Here is a 17447-nt window from a genome sequence, read left to right on the forward strand (position 1 = left end):
AAATAATTTGCAGGAGATGAGTTAATATTTATTCATAAAATCAATTGTCTGTGGGTTCTTCACCCTGAAAAACACGAAAAATGAGTGTACGAGTTAAGTTAATGTTTCTAGCACGAAACAGAAATGGAAATTCGAACAACGGAATTTTCGAAAATCGGCCGAAAAATTTGTCTTTTTTCCTCTCCCCCCCCCCCCCCCCTGCAGTGACCGAACACCGGAAGGACAAAAACTTTATAAAATATTTGTAATGGCCTAACTAAGTGATTATTAAGTACGCTTTTTAGACACATAATTATATTTCGCAACCAGTAACAGCTAGATAGTTATTATATTCAGCCTTATAGATTAGATTAAGAGTTTAGTAAAAGTAGCATTAGACATTTACTATACAGTAATATTTTTAAGGGACCGGGTCGAGAATAGCGGTTGAAATCTCCAATATCGGAAGTTTTGCATTGACTCGATTCCAAGCAAATAACTGATCAAAGAGTTTCCCGGTTTACTGAAACGAAGGCATTGGCGGAACTAGCGCACATTTCTAGGGGAGCTATAGTCCCCGGTATTTTTTTTACCATTTTTTTGGTCGGCCAGGTTCATTTTTCTAGGGAGGGCTTTGCCCCTAGCCATGTGTACCCCCCCCCCCCCCCCCTAGTTCCGCCAATGAACGAAGGTGTTTTTTTGTAGTTGGAGTGAGCGGTGGCTGGTTAGACAACAAGCGTCTGCCCGGTATAATGCAATCAACATTTTCGGCAACCATAATTTTGACGAGACCAAAATAAAATTTTGTTTCGGATCTAAAATTGAGTTTTTTTTCCCGATAGCACGTTACTCAACATTGGTAGATTTTTACCCTTTATATCTGAACCCCGTTTGGTTCGTTTGTAGATTACACGTGTTTTAATCAATAGAAGGTTACAAATTTTGGAGATATTTGACTAATCTATTTTAATACGGGCTATTGAATTGTATATTACATTGTCAAAGGTTTTGGTATTGTGGCTATAGCCACGACGGGTCATCCTAGTTTCAATATGAGTCAACATCTACTACTAGTATCATTCAGTACGTAGACTCAGACTACTTAGAAATCTGAGCTGTATCGGACACTCATCTAATCTGTTGATAAACATCGCCCAGGTTGTGAAAAAACTGACATTTATTACTCAAAGCATATAAATTGGGTACAGTAAAATTATGTCGATCATTCTTAGTGTGTTTTGGTAGAATTGTAATAACATAAAATCATGGAATAATTTTGGGCGCAATTTTTGGCTTTGACGAGGGCGCTTGAACTTAAAGTGTACTCATGAGTACACTTGAATAAGATGACGTTGTCAGAATGATGTTATGCTGGGCCAAATTATGAAGTAAACCGGTTTGAACAAATATTTCACTTTATCGATTAATTGTGAGCTTTAAATACATTTCATGAAATTGATATTTACGTAATTTTGACGTAGCTTAGGCGCAAAAATAAATCAGATATTTATTATTCTAATCGCCAGAAAATTTATATACTGAAATATAAATTCAAATACAACCCTTATAAATTTCTTCAGTAATAAAATTAGAAGTAACTCTCACCCTTGACACCAGTATGGGGGACACTTCTTGCATCGTCCTCTCGAACTCCAACTGCTGTAGCTTCATTTTTTCCTCCTGAATCTTTATCTTATCACGATATTTTCTTGGATTTGTCATGGTTACACCCTTTCACTTTAACGCAAATATACGAGTTAATTTTTTCAACACTTTTTTACACAATTATATCAACCGCAAACACAGTTTTAGTTTTCGCCAAAAGGCTGGTCCCAACCAAACACGAAATAATTCTCACACCCAAACGCTATCTAGAATAAACTTCCGCAATGTTCCATCGATATTTAATTGCGATGCATACTCTTAGCTTCCCCAATTCTGACTGATTCTGATTCCAAGGTTCAAAAACGGTTTGGTACCGGTTTTGCTAAGAAGCGGGCACATTCCAGCCAACGCTACATGTTTTCTTCTGCGCATTTTCGACACCTGTAGATCTTTTTTTTCGCACAGAGAACCTTAACACAAATACCCAAAAACATTCGTGACGAGAAAAAAAAACTTGAACAGAAATTGCCTCGCCTCCTAGCCGGGAGACCCAGTGCACGACACAACAGCAACACACTCGAAAGCTTGGCCTTGAATGTGTGTATTGATCATCATTAGCATCATCGTCATTATCATCATCATCATCATCAACAGCAGCAGCAGCAGCATTCGAATGGTAAAGAATAGAATACACGAGTCGTGTTGTATTTGTCAGAAGCGTAAACAACGGTTCACGTCGGATGCTGGTTCGCGAAAAAAAAGTCTCGTCAATATCGTTGAGATATTTTTTATGCATACACTGACAAAGGAGTGCAAACAAATTTCATCTACTATTTCAGTTCACTAATTGTTAACTCGACCGTTTGACAATATTATTTCGCAAAAGGTCACAGAGTCCTCACGGAGCACCAATGTTACTTTGCTACAAAGTACAAGGAATGTGGGATAACTTTCCGTTGTGGATGTAAACGAACAGTGCTGTCATGTTCATCCACGGTATGTACCACATTGGAGGAAGAGCAAAGAAAAAGGTCACCAGACGCCCAATTACCCCCTTCTGTTGTGCTCAACCTAGTAACAATTCAACGTGATACCGGAATGAACACATTGTGTTGCGTAAGATTTATTAATGCTAATAAAAGCGTGTCAAAATGTAAATTGTATGCCGCATTGTACCCGTTCCGTCGTCGGCGATCACCTACCTAATCGATTAATTTGCTCAGTAACTCAACCGCAGCCGTGCCCAGCAATCAGTCGTCGGGTGAGTTTTCAGTTAAATTCGCCATAAAAACAAATTAGCCCCAGCGCCGATGGTCAGCGTCGTATATAAGCGATCAAAATACTGTCTGAAGATAAATATATTAAAAGAGGCGGATGATAGTCGTGACTCGGTGACGCCATGGAATTCTGACCGGAATAAAGAATTAGATTAGTGTGGCATACAAGGAATGTATCGAAAAGTGGGTATATAAGTATGAGACAATGAGCGATTTTCGATCGGCATTATCTTCGATTAACTTTTTTGCAGTGCCGGCTGTCACGCGCTCTGGAACGATTCTATTGATTTTTTTTTGCAAAAATTAGTGATTGCGAAAGTTGCGACTTTCTGCATCCCCTGAGCGAAAAAATTATTGCAACAAAATTTCCTAAATGATTGAATCCAACTGATCCAAGAAATAAAACCATAAGACCATGCTCTTGTTATAACGAAAACTGATGTCAAATAAGCTGGAAGAACGCACTTAGCAGGGCAATTGTTCAACTAGTGGAATAATAGATAAACAGTAAAATAACAATTACTGTTGTATTAAGATAAAATATGTTTTTTTGATAGTTATAGATGCATGTTCGGTAATAAATAAACAATTGTAGTGAACTGAACTTATAAACTTATTTTGAGAAAACAACTTTTCCCGTTTTGAATCAGAACATTATTTTTCTTAAATAGGGTATGAAATGGGGAAGGCAAATGAGGAGCGTCCAATATAGCTCTAGCCATCCCAAGCCCCTACCTAGCGCCTCCACGTGGTCATACCTGGTAATGCTCTACTGAGTAGCCAAGCTAGGAGGTGCGTTGCTGGGTGGTTCCCGGCTGCCTGGTCTCAAAACCGCGGTTTTGGCCAGACAGCGGAGCCACACGGCCTAGTTAACAGGTAAGCCTAATAAGTTATTTTAATTTTTTTTTTCGTTTTAGCTTATGAAGCATCTCCTGCTATATAGTAAAAACCTTGGCCAAAACGAGTTTTAATACTGCACATGGATACCAGAATGAAAAATTAAATTAACTATTAGAAGCATTTATGGAACCTTAAAGGACGCTACTCTATTCTATACGAAGGACTGCTGGTGAGATTGTTCTATTTTTACCATATATACCACATTTCATCTTAATATCATATTATTAACAGTATTATTATTGATATCATAAATGCGGAAGGCTGGATGACGGAGTGGATTGCCAACCTGAATCCTTAAGGTCTGAAGCAAATATGGCACATCTCAATTCAAAACAAACAAATCATCACGTGGGTTAAAGTTGGTACAGCGAAATTGATTATTACATGGAAGGATCCTAATGCTGGAAAGCGACTCTTATAACCCCGGAATGCGCACAAGTGCCTCTGCTTGTGGGTCCGCCCAATCCCTTTTGGCCCTTCTGTAACAACATTAGTGTGAAATTCATTTGATAATCAAATTTGGATCTACTGTAATTCTACCCACATACATTGGCAGGTCCTTGAAATGATAGTGGCTTTCCCCTACTCATCCTCCTAGAACATTATTTTTCTTAAATAAAATATGTATGTATTAAACTTGACGCAAGGGTATTTAATTTACATCTTTTGAGCATCAATTAACCAAAAAGAACTTTGTTCTTCCAACTTGAAAGACATTAAAAATTGTCCTCAGTGACGAGACGCATTTTTAAAAAGTTAAATTGTCCAATTCTAATACTGTTCAATGATCCAGAAATATGCACTTATGATGCGATTAACAAGTTGTTGACAGAAGCATATTTGTTTGAAAATCCACTCGTCAGTCACCAATGAAGCATACTACCGGGCGGGGACCATCTATTTTTTTATTGACTATATAGAGTAAGGACGGCTCAAATTAAGTTGAACAAGTTACAAAAGCTTGCTACCATCTCCATAACAGGAGCTATCAGTAGCACCCCCTCTAAAGCCTTAGAAGCTCTACTCAATCTTCTTTCTCTACAGCAATTTATCCAATTGGATGCTATGAAAAGTGCTTTGAGGCTCAAGCGATCCATGAGGTTCTTCGATGGTGATCTCGTTGGACACTTAAGTATTCTCAAGGAGTTTTCCATAAATCCCTTAATATTAATGAACGAAGACCATATGCCTAAGCGTAACTATTTCGATCACAAATTTCGTGTTCTTGATTTTACTCGTTCTGATTGGAATGCCAAAGAACCTAACTTTCGCTCAGGATCACTGGTGTTCTACACAGACGGATCAAGACAAAATAACATGACAGGTGCTGGTATAACAGCCCCAGGGATTAACGTTTCAGTTTCAATTGGAAAACATCCCACTGTATTTCAAGCAGAAATATATGCAATACTAGAGTGTGTATGGATCTGCATAAAAAGAAACTACAAAAATGCAAATATCTGTATTTGCTCGGATAGTCAAGCAGCATTGAATGCTTTAAAATCAAAAACTCACACTTCTAAACTGGTGTGGGAAAGCATAAAACTGTTGAAAAAACTTTCCTGTCGCAATATGGTCAATCTCTATTGGGTTCCTGGTCACTGCGGAATCAAAGGGAACGAAACTGCTGATCAATTGGCAAAGAAGGGGTCATCCATGCAGTTCATAGGACCCGAACCCTTTTTTGGACTATCTTCATGTGCCATTAAAATGGCCTTAAAAGTGCCCTTAAAATTATAGAGCCAAATGCACTTCAATCACAAAAACTATTAAACCTTTCAAAATCCGACTTGAGCACATACACCGGTTTGATAACAGGACATTGTCCTTGTAAGTACCACCTGAAACTCATCGGCAAACTTAATGAAGCTAACTGTCGCTTTTGTAATCATGAGATTGAAAGCTCCGAACATTTGTTGTGCGACTGTGTTGCACTATATCATAAACGACGTAGATATCTTGGTAAGGGGCTGACTCAGCCCTGCGATATTTGGAATGTTGCTCCTAATCAGGTGATAAATTTCATACGAAATGCATCACCTGATTGAGATAAATGCCGACAGTAGTTGAGGTGGCTCATCAAACTTTGATAGCTCACTGATACGACATGGCATAAATTAACACACCACAATAGATCAAAATAATGGTCGCGGTGGTAAGTCCCCAACACGAAAAAAAATATAGAGTAAGGAGGGGTAAAAGTGCGATGAGGGTATAAGTGCGATGAGAGTATAAGTGCGATTCAATAATTTTAAATTGACTACAGTGGCATGGATGGATGGCTACTTTGACAGCTTGAATGTATCGTAAACATTTGTTGTTTACGAAGCATAGTTGCTGAGTTATGGGTAAATGTTATTTTACAACGGTTTTGATGTAATATTTCGTTATACGGCTAATACGACATCAGCAGGATATTATTTGTTGAAAAATTGTAGCAGCATTTTACATCACTCAGATATTTCTCTTGAAATTACGGTGAGAAGAATTTACAAAATATGTTTCGTTTTTCCGCAATTTGACCAAAACCCGTCAAGTGCCTAGCGGGGCAAAAATGCGATTAACGGACGGGGCATAAGTGCGATTCATGGATCGAGAATCTGACTCGTTTTACTGACGGGGCGACGACACTATGCGGGCCATTGCGACCTATAAGTTACTGCGCGTGACGCTGTTCGTCTGTCAGCGGGTTAGCCGAGATTCTCAACGCGGGTGTTAGCGTTGCTTCATACGACCCTTCTTTACCCCATCATCTTCCACTCTTTCCCCTTCACGCCTGGCATCAATTTGTTAGATTATATCGACTCTTTCTTTCATTACTTTCTTCTACCGTTCCCTCCGTAAATTGTAAAATCTACGCTCATAATTATTTACATTTTTAGGTACTATATTACAGTCACATTTTACGTCTATTCACGTTACGAAATTTCGTTTTACGTCGCCTTTTTTAAGTCCAAAATTTGAATTAACGATCTCTCGTTTTACGTCCAAAAAGTGAATTAACGTCCTCTTTTTTACGACTGATTTTTTTACGTCCCCCAATAGCGGACGTAAAACGAGATTTGAGTGTACTAGAAATGGAAGATCGGCCGAAAACTGTGTGCTCTACAGATGTTGGCCGAAGAAAAACAGCGTCTATTCGCAGGTGATGCAAAAAAAATGGTAAAGTTTCGATCTGATGTTGGCTTCAGTACGCCAACGGAAAATAGGAAAAGTGCAAATTAAGAATTTCCTTACCAAAACACATCACAGATTGAAGATATTATGGTTTTGTTAGCTACTGCTGTGCTAATTTCATAGATTCAAACTTCGCACTTTTGTCCCGCCGTATTCGCACTTTTACCCCGTTGATGGGGCAAAAGTGCGATTTAGCACATGATTAGAAACATGGAGAATTTATGTTGCATAACACTATTGCTCTAGATGATTTATAGTTTAATGTGAAGATATTGAGTATTTGCATCAATACAAAATATATTTTATTGCTATGCTTTTTAAAGTCTCGTGAAAACTGACGTCTTACTCTATAGAAGAACAGTAATTTCAGCAAGACGTCGCTAAATGCCATATTGCGTAAATAATTGCAGAACATAGACTCCGGAGTTTACGGATCCGGCATAAATGAATCAATTTTATTAGAAAAATGGTCCACCATTTTTCAGGCAAACATGCGCAACTTGGTACATTTGCGGACGGCCAGACTCAAATGTCTAGGGTTGTTGATCCAATAGTTGTGACTCACGACCACTCATCTTGTGCAGAAGGAGCACAACAACAAGCAGAGCTAATATTTTCTTCGTACACTGGCGACACGAGACTATACGCTCAGTGTCCCAAAGAGAATATGCGATAGGCAATTAGGTATATGGACTGAACCGATTTGCTCCGTGACCTTGAGAGCATGCATGCGGTATGCGGTCCGGCAGAAAAAGAAAGATGAAACCAAACTGATGCTCACTCGCCGGCAGAGCAAAGCAGCAAAGCACTGCAAAAGCAAAACAAAATTCGTCGCGTCGGAGAAGGTAACATCCGACTGAGAGAGAGCAAATCGATTCGTCTTCTGCGCTTTGCTAGTAAAACGCCGAGAATTTGAAATTTTTTGCAGAGCACGGCAGAAGCCTGACGTGGGACCCGACTCTCTTTACTACTCAGACCCGACAAACCGACAACCGAAAAAACCGAAAAGTTATATATCTATAAATCTGTGCGACTGAACAATATTGTCAACAAAATAAAGTTTCGCTAAGTAAATGTGTGGAGAATGATTGGGAAAGTTTAAAAGAACTTGATATAAGACTGCAAAATAGAAGACGGTGGTGTAATCGGTTAAATTACTCGACCGAATATTGGGAGCTGTAGCACAGACAAACAGAGGAGACGCTTGCGTTAATTACATCGTCCTGGAGTCAATTCCTGTGTCGTGGTTAGCATTCATGCCACTCACGTCGAGGACCCAGGGTTAAATCCCAACTCCGCAGAAAGTCACGAAAGATCCTAGCTGTTAAAGTAACAGTAACATCAAACAAATAAAATCCATCGTCCATACAAAAGCACTCATTTATAAAAAAAGTATGTTTCACAGCATGGCCACCCGACAGCGCTCGAACGTTATTTCAAGTGCTGAGTATAAAACCCTTTGTATAACAGAGGGAGTAAGTATGCAATCAAAATGCGTAAGGTGATGTTTTTTGATGGATTTTCATCTATGTGTTATGTTAGTTCGTCAGTGGTCGTGGGTTCGACATCACAAAATCCACCGAATGACGGCAGATAGCGTGGCAGCGGAAAGCTTGAATCAGAAAACTTGATCAACGAATCACAGAACAGAAGGAAGAAAGGGAAAAAGATATAAGTGGGCTGTGGAGGAAGCTCCATGGTGCCATTGAAACAACTGCGAGAGAGATGGTAGGCACGATGTGTGGAAGACAGCGTAGCAGCTGGTTTGATGTCGAATACCAGGGAGAAAATGAGAAGATCCAGGCCAGGAGTGGCATGCTCACGGCGGCTACACATCACAACAGAGAAAGGTATAAAGAGACTAGAGCTACGGAAAAAAGAATCCACTGTCTGAAAAACGCGAGTACCAGGCGCACGTGCTCGCGGGCGCAGAGAGATTCGGCGGTAACGGCCTGTGGAGTTTCTACAAAACAGAGCAGTGCTGACAAACCTGTGATGTGCAACGACTGCCCATTTAGCTTCGAGGTTCGAAGCTGGTCTAACAAATCGTCGTATGTTCGAATCTAGGTTGCCACCAATAGGAGGAGGCTGAGAAGACAATCAGTGAACTGCCAATCAGACAATCTGACAATCAGACTGCTGGGAAAGACGGTGTCCCAGCAGAACTTAAAACGGGGAGCGATCGGATGCACGAAGCAATCACACAGCAATCTCTAACCTATTATTCAACATTGTCTTGGAAAATGCAATATGAAGAGCGCGGGTGCTGATGTTTACTGCCGTGAGCTGGAATTGGAGGAATCCTATTCGTTGGGTACTTACTGCACCGTTTTTCGAGCTGAAATCTTTGCAATTATGTGCGGAGCTTAGTTTGCGCTTCAGAAAGAACTGATAGGCAAGATTATCTACTTCTGTTCTGACAGTCAAGCCGCTATAAAAGCCCTTTGTGCGGCTAATTCTAAATCTAAAACAGTCATCGCCTGCCACACCCAATTAGAAGAACTAAGCATTCGAAATGCCGTTCACATGGTTTGGGTTCCTGGCCATTCTGGTATAACCGGAAATGAATGGGCTGATGAACTAGCAAGATCTGGAGCAGAAAAGTCGGTTTTCGGACCGGAACCTGCTTTACCAATTACGGCATGTTGGAAAAAACAAAAGATTCGATCTTGGTTTTCATCTGAACATGAACGTTATTGGGAAAATCTTGAAACTTGTCGTCAAACGAAAAGATTCATTGTTAAGCCTTGTGAGAAGGTTGCAAAATTTCTTTTGCAACACTCAAAGGTAAATTGCAGTATTCTTGTCAGATTACTGACTGGTCACTGCAGACTAAATCATTATATGGCTACGATTCAGCGAGCTGAATCGTTTCATTATAATTTATGTGAATCCGACTACGGTACACCATATTACGTAATTTGCAACTGTCCTGCAGTAGCACAATTGCGTCATAGGATCTTTGGATCCTACGTCTTAAATGAATCGGATTTTAGGAAACTAAAATTACGAGACATTTTGATGTTTCTTACCGAAAGTGGTATTGAGCTATAAGCTCCTATTTATCATGAGTATACCCCTCAGGGGATGTACTATTGATAAGTTAACTACCAAGGATTGCAGTATCCCCTCGGGGGTACAAAAATCTCTCGGTATGTATGTGCTTGTCCAAATTCCTCATCCACCCCTTCCTATTCCTCCTGTTTTCCTTCCCGTCCTCATCAGGTAAATGATGACACGGGCTAGATGGGCAAAGCACAAATCTTCCACATGATTGTGAGGAACGTGCTGCTCGAGCCAAAGATGCTGATACCTGATACCTGATGAAGAGCAAACGTAAAAATGGGACAATCATCACGAAATCTCGCATGCTTATTGGTTTTGCGGATGACATCGATATCATCGGAATCAACGACCGAAACGAAACAATTATTGGCGACCTCTACAGGAACTAAATCACCGACTTTTTTGTACCACTATTGAGTGTCCCAAATGTGGTTTCGACAAGACTGCGCACCATGCCAGACCACGCGTTGCAGAATTGAAGATCAGCAATTCAACAGGGCTGAACTCTAACAAGTAGACACTGATATACGGTGTCTATTGCTGCAAACAGTGTGCGAAAATGGGATTTTTTGCATGCCAGTCGAGGTAGGCAAATTAAATTTTGAAAATGACACAGAATAATCTTTTGAATGAAGGATTTATAACAACTAACATCATTTATCTGTTTTATTTTAGTTTTAAATTCTACACCCTTTAGAGACCCTTTAAAGAATAAACGATATTATATCTACGTCGGCATATTAAATAACTGATGGTAAATTTCTTCTCTAATTATCGAGCATTTAACGGAAAATTGTATTATCTTCAAATTAAAATTAAAAAAAAAACAAATGCAATTTACACCAAAGGTAATAGACACCAGACAGGATAGTTGTTTCCATTCCAACATTGCTCTGCTAATCAACAATTCTTCAATCTCGTGAAACAGGAAACCAAAGAAAATGCAAAAATTTAAGGCTCGTCACAATCAGCACGAAAAAGGTAAACCGAATGATGTTTCATCGGCCAACGTTCATCTATCTAAAACGTACCGTGCCGTGCGTCGTCATCACTCCTTCCACGAGACTAAGAATTGAAATACGTACCGCGAAGAGGACTGCAAGGAGGGAAGCAATTGCCAAATACAATCATCTACTAATCGCGTATTCTGTCGGTACTCGTAACCAAATCGGTATGTGTAGGAAATAGGACGCCTACCATCTGAACCTTTTCATCTCTCTCGCCGTACACATACGTTATAAACAACTTGAGCAGTTAATTTCAACAAGTCTCTATTCTGCTCAACAGAAAAACGTTCCTTCTGCCGGTCTAGCAGTAAGCAAACCCATATAATGACGGTATAGGCACAAGTTTGAAACTACATAGTCGAGAAACGAGCTCTGAAATCGCATGTCATCTCATCACACTGAATCTACAAAAGACTTTTTTCGTAGAATTGAACCTACCAATCCAGGTGTTGGTTTATCGCGACTTCAAATAAGTCGTCATATTGCAAAAGTATGTTTACTATTGGTGGAAGTCATTTTTACATGTTCATAAAATTCATTATGTTTGATAACGCCGGAAATTTAGTGTACAGAGAGTAAACAAGGACAAATAACTAAAGATACTGTTCAACAGTACCATCATTCATACTTGGTATGACGAATCAGATATTCGCTTTTCAAATGCAAGATATTTGTCGGCTAATACGGACTTATCGCAAACTAGTGTCGGGAAATAATCGAAGTAGCAGTTCAGAAAAATAGGCGCCATTATCAGCTTTTATCAGCAGTGGTACAAAATTTAAAAGTTATACTAGGACGATGCTTCGCGTGTCAATAAATATTAAGTCACGCACATCATACATCACCCTCTGTCGGACCAACACACAGTTCAGGTCACAAACTCATACAAGCAGAATGTGTTGCGCCGTACCACGAGGCGAAAAACACAAAACACGTTATATTTATAAATACAAAACAGAAGCAAAAAGAGCGAACCAACCCGCAAACAGAGAGACAGAAAGGAACACAAATCGCATCACAGAGCCAGCATGTATTACGCGACCGCCAGTATAACCATCTTGAAAACCGCATACTCTGAAACTCATTCCCATTTTCTTATCGCAAAAATCGAGAGGTTGGTATGCACCTAGAAATGATACATCAAACACAAACGAGCTTCTAAAACATACGATCGGTATTGACACGTCATTCATAATAAAATGAGATGAACTAGCCCCGCTGGCTTTTTCAGAGAATTTTTTTGAGAATACTTAAAGTAGAAATGGAACTTGTGAAAAAATATTACATGTCAAGTTTCTTCGAGAAAATGTGCTATGCAGCATATGAAAGCCTTTCTGAGAATTGGGAAATTTTTTTTGGCAAAACTCATTTTTCAACCAGGTGCCCACAGCCCACCTTGCCTCGTGGGTGTGCTCATCTTACCTTGGCATGATTTAGACCGCTGAAAAAACTTATTTTTTTAAAATTAACTTCAAATATTTCTTAACAAAAGGGAAAAGGAAAATAACAGCGATTAGGTGACAAGCTTCAAGCTTTGCATAGCAATCAAAAACATAAACTGAGTTTAGGGTGCTCATCTTGCCCCGATTCCCCCCATAGAACATAATATGAATAATTTATATCGTATCAGCCAGTACGAAATACTACAGATAAAATCACCTCACGGTAAAGTAATATATATACCTGCCAGTCTGTAACCGGTGATATTGAAAAACCGAAAAAACAACGGTTTCATATTACTACCTTGCGGATCTCCACAGGTGTTCATACATTGCAAGGAAATACAGAAACCAAGTTCTACTTGGAGTTCCCTACTGCGTTAGTACTAGGTTAGTCATTATATCGTGAGCCCCCGCCAATTTGAACGTTTCCTCATTAGTTTGCAGGGTAAGTTTTTAATTTGAACTGGTAAAATATGCTGAAACTTGTAATAAATGATCGCCTTACTCATTGTTATTGTTTCGGCGGTTTGATTTAGTTGGCAGTTGCAAGCAGCGAATATTTCATTCTCTGAACGAATTTGTATCAGAATCGTTGGGAAAACGGTACGTGAAACAGATTAAACACGCTAGATCAGTACCAACAAATCAGGTTTATGCGCATTATCTTTATAAGCAAATGATGTCATGTTGATTACGACATTTGAACCATTTCAAACTAAAAAGTGTTCAGATTAAAAATGATCAAACGAACGGGAGTCTATGGTATTAATAGTTGAGATTTTTGTTGAGTTTACGCAATAATATTGCATGGCCGAATCAAACAAAAGCTATAGAGTACAGTATATCCAGTTTTGTAACGAACGAGAATGGCTATCAGGGATACAGAGATATACCTTAATGTAAGACAATTTTTTATTTCAAAAAGTTGTTCTATGTTAAAAATGTTCTTATGAGTTCAGATTTTTTCGATTGTAATCGCGTCCTGGTTTAGTCGGTTTTATAATAAATTGTCAAGATTATTATTTAGATAATCTCATATCCAACACATGTAATGGAATTATACTGTAAATATAAGCTAGAATAATACTAGGTTGGAAGCAGCATAGGTACCTCAATAATTCTTATTAAAGTACGTTGTGGTTCATGCTGAAACAAAAATTTTGACTTCCTGCTAGAAGCGACTGCTTAGAGTATCATTGGGATCGTAGCGGTAGCTTCGTAATGGATCATTGAAAAAGCTAAAAAAATTCACAGATGGCTCCAGCATAGACATGTTCTGTCAAACACGTTCTACGAACGTCTATGAACGCCTGTCAAACTGCCTTGCAATCTGATTGGTCCACCTAAAAAGACCGGTTCAGATTAACCGTTATCAACAGTCAACAACAACGGAACAGCAAGAAATTATGACGTGTAATCTGTATCAGCCTTAAAGTTTACTCTAAAAATACCACGAGGGGCTTTAGTGTCCATCTAGCGGTAAGCATGAGCAAAAGCTACCTAAAATGATCCATTGCTCCATACACTAACATACTATAAAACTCAGGTTATTCTTTTTAGTTTGAAACAAACTAACACAGTCAACACTTGAAAAGTCAATCAAACTTTCGCCAGAGTGCAAAACCACCCCTCTTCTTCAACCGATGTTATCGTTTGAATATTTAACCTAGTCCAATTTGATGTCCTTGAAGTAAACGATTTGTTAAAGTATTAAAACACCCCTTTTCTTCAGTCGAGTTTATCTATTAACATTTAATCTAGTCCAAATTGATGTCCTGAAAGTGACACCTCATAAAAAAGTAAGCGGTAATCCTTTCCTTTTGCCGGATAGATATCCATATAGGTACTGCAAGAATTTGTTCGGAACTGTCTTACACGGAAGCAGTGCTGAAGGGATATTTGTGCCTGTGAGGAACGCAGCAATTCTCAAAGCGTGAAAAATCAGCGATTCTTTTATCAGAGAATAGTTTTTAGCACTTCATTTGCTGCTTTGCGTCAGTTAGTTGAATAAAACCCTGTAAAAAATTATCGACTGGCAAAAATTTGGATTGTTCAACCTGCAGCACAGTCAAGCCATTTTAACATAATAATTTTTGATGTCATCAAAATACATACAGGGTGTCAGGGTAGTTTAGTGCAGATGTTTCAGGGGGTGATAGAAAGTCACAATTAATGAAAAAAATACTTCTACACATATAGCCAAATCTCAATCGTTACAGAGTTATTAAACATTTTTAGTTTTTGATTGCTTTTACCTTAAATTAGTTCTGGTGCAAAAGCTATGCTAGCTAGCTCAATTTCGTTACTTTCATTCGAAAACTGAGAAAATTTTGTACTAAAAATTGCTTTTAAACCTCCTAATTCATAAGGTTTAGTAACTTTTTAGAAGCAAAAAGCATGGAATCCAGTGTTTCTTAAAACGTTTTTTTTTCAAATTTCTCCTAAAAATGTGTGATAAAACTGATAAAACCTATTTAAAATTTAAAGCTCTAGCACCGTTCTACAATTTGTTCTTTGATGTAAAACGTCTATCTCTTTTAGTTTCGTTGCAATTTCGTTTTAAACGTACCGCCATCCGGGGTGAGATTGTGCCACGGGGGTGAGATTGTGCCAAAAACCAAAAATGTTTATTTGTGAAAATTTATTATATCTATAGAAACTTGTGACCCAAATTCAAAATGATGATGAACATAACATATTTATTCATAACTTAGAATGGAACACAGATAATATTAGCAAACACAGATAATATTTCAAAGTTCGCGATCAAAAATACTCGGAAATAACGCTTGTAAAAAATGTCCCGCATAAACCAACCCAAACAAGAAATCACATCAATTTGCTATTTTGAAGGTATATAAACTAATCATTTACAATGTATTGAAAGGTTATGCGTTGGATAAGTTTTGATTACGAAAATAATATTTTTCGAATCTTTGTACTTTTCGAGCTTCACGGGGCTGAGATTGTGCCAAGCCATAATGATCGATCCAATTTGGGGATTTCACATACACATCAAAAATACGTCAGTATACACCAGTACACTCACATTCTTTACTATTGAGCACAATATTTTGACATATTAGATTGCATCATCCATTTTGGAGCAAACCGCATCATAGGTCTGTTAAATAATTTAAACTAATTTTTACTTTTTCTCTAGAAATTTCAGATACTTTGAATAAACACTCTAAAATAAGACGAATATATTATACCGTGTATAACCTGCCAGTTTTAAGGAGGGGGGAGGGGAGTGGGATAGGCCACATGTTCTTTTGTTGTTTTGTTTACTTTTGTTAAATGATCAAATAGGTATGCTCCCTTAGGATACACCCCTTCATATATCTCTCTCTTATTAACCCTAGAAACGCTACTGGCTATGAAAAGGCTCTCTATTGACTACGAACTCATTTTTAGTTATTTCATCCTCCCTCCCCGGGTTATTTTCGTTCATACTTTCTGTATGATGCGTTGTTTTTGGCCGACCCCCTGCCCCTAATAGTCCACTTAGTTCATGGACGGCCCCATATGAACTACTTTATACTGATATTTATGTGTATTGTTTATAAACATGCTAATGTTCACTGTTTAGGTTTTTTGCCTAACTTTATGTAAATGAGTTTTTTCGAAAATCTCAGAAAAATAGAGAAGCGGTACTGCAAGGGGGATTGATCAATCCGTACAAAACTTTGGGAAATTGAACGTGAGGTTGAAATGAGCAATTAGGCCAAATTTGGTTGAAATCGGAGGTAGTCGATTACAACGGGTAACATCACTTGAGAGGAAATGACCCCTATATAAACTTAAAAATTGAATTTTTCAAAAAACCCAAGATAGAATATTTTAAGACCTTTTTAAAATTCATTGTTTTGATCAATACTAACAGCCTGTGAAGAAAAATCTAAGGTGCATCAAAGTTAAATAATATGTGCTTTCGGACATAGCGTGAACCGAAAACTAAAAATGTTCAATAACTCTATAACAATTGAGATTTGAGATTGCACTAAGCTACCTTACACCCTGCATATATGTAAATGATGTTGAAGTATGATTTGAGGCGCTATTAACATTCATTTAAAAAAATCTAATTTTCTCTACCTGCAATTAGTCTCAACAAATGCTGCATATAGCATGTATACATACAGAATTGTATTATTGCATGCTTTCGTAGTTCTGCGTCCCCAATACGGTCGTGTCTTCTTCACAAACCCGCTGATTTATTTCTGGCACACTCCCCTAACACAGACATCAAATTGGTCTAGGTTAAATCGCGGTCGTAAGGAATCTTTTGGGATGGGGGGATTTTGCAATTTTTGGTGGCATACTTCCCTAACACAGACATCAAATTGGTCTAGGTTTTCTTCGCGGTATAATTAGGATTCAAAATCTTCCATATTTTCATGACGCTCGCATTTTTTGATTCGGACGTAAAAAAGAGGACGGTAATTGAATTTTCAGACGTAAAAAAGTGGACGTAAAACAAAATCATATAAAATAAATGGAAGCAAAAAGATATTCTTCTGTATGGCAAACAAAATGGGTTAATGAATTTTCAAACTGAAAAATACCTTCAACATTTCCTTTTGACAAATTATTTTACTTTTTACAGACCTCAATTGAATGTGTGTCATTGGAATATAGGCTGAACCTCATGTTTTTTATTTATTTTGTTATTTTATTATTTAGTACCTAAAAGCAAAGCCTAGGTGCAACATTCCGTTAACGAAACTTGACCTTCTGTTTTTATACGACAGACTTCGCAGCCAGCTGTTAGAGTACAGGACAACTGCAGGGCCAATTGCTACGATTCTATTGACACTAACAGCCTCTCCCAATCGAGATTCGAACATTACATACGACGACTGGCCTATTAGGCCAGCGTCATACCTCGCCAACTGGGAGACTGATTATTTAGTACCTACGGCCTTTATATTATTATCTCAGTAATCGTGAGAACTAACAACCAAGATGCTTTACGTGTCTCTGGAATCAGT

General features: G+C 38.3%; 1 protein-coding gene across 4 annotated transcripts in view; it reads right to left on the bottom strand.

Moving 5' to 3' along the window:
* The window catches only part of LOC128742198 (uncharacterized protein DDB_G0283357), a 55294-nt gene that overhangs the window by 36446 nt on the left and 1401 nt on the right, over positions 1–17447 (bottom strand). The gene's annotated exons all lie outside the window — the stretch shown is intronic.

The sequence above is a fragment of the Sabethes cyaneus genome, chromosome 3 (assembly GCF_943734655.1).
Source record: "Sabethes cyaneus chromosome 3, idSabCyanKW18_F2, whole genome shotgun sequence".
NCBI classification, from domain to species: domain Eukaryota; kingdom Metazoa; phylum Arthropoda; class Insecta; order Diptera; family Culicidae; genus Sabethes; species Sabethes cyaneus.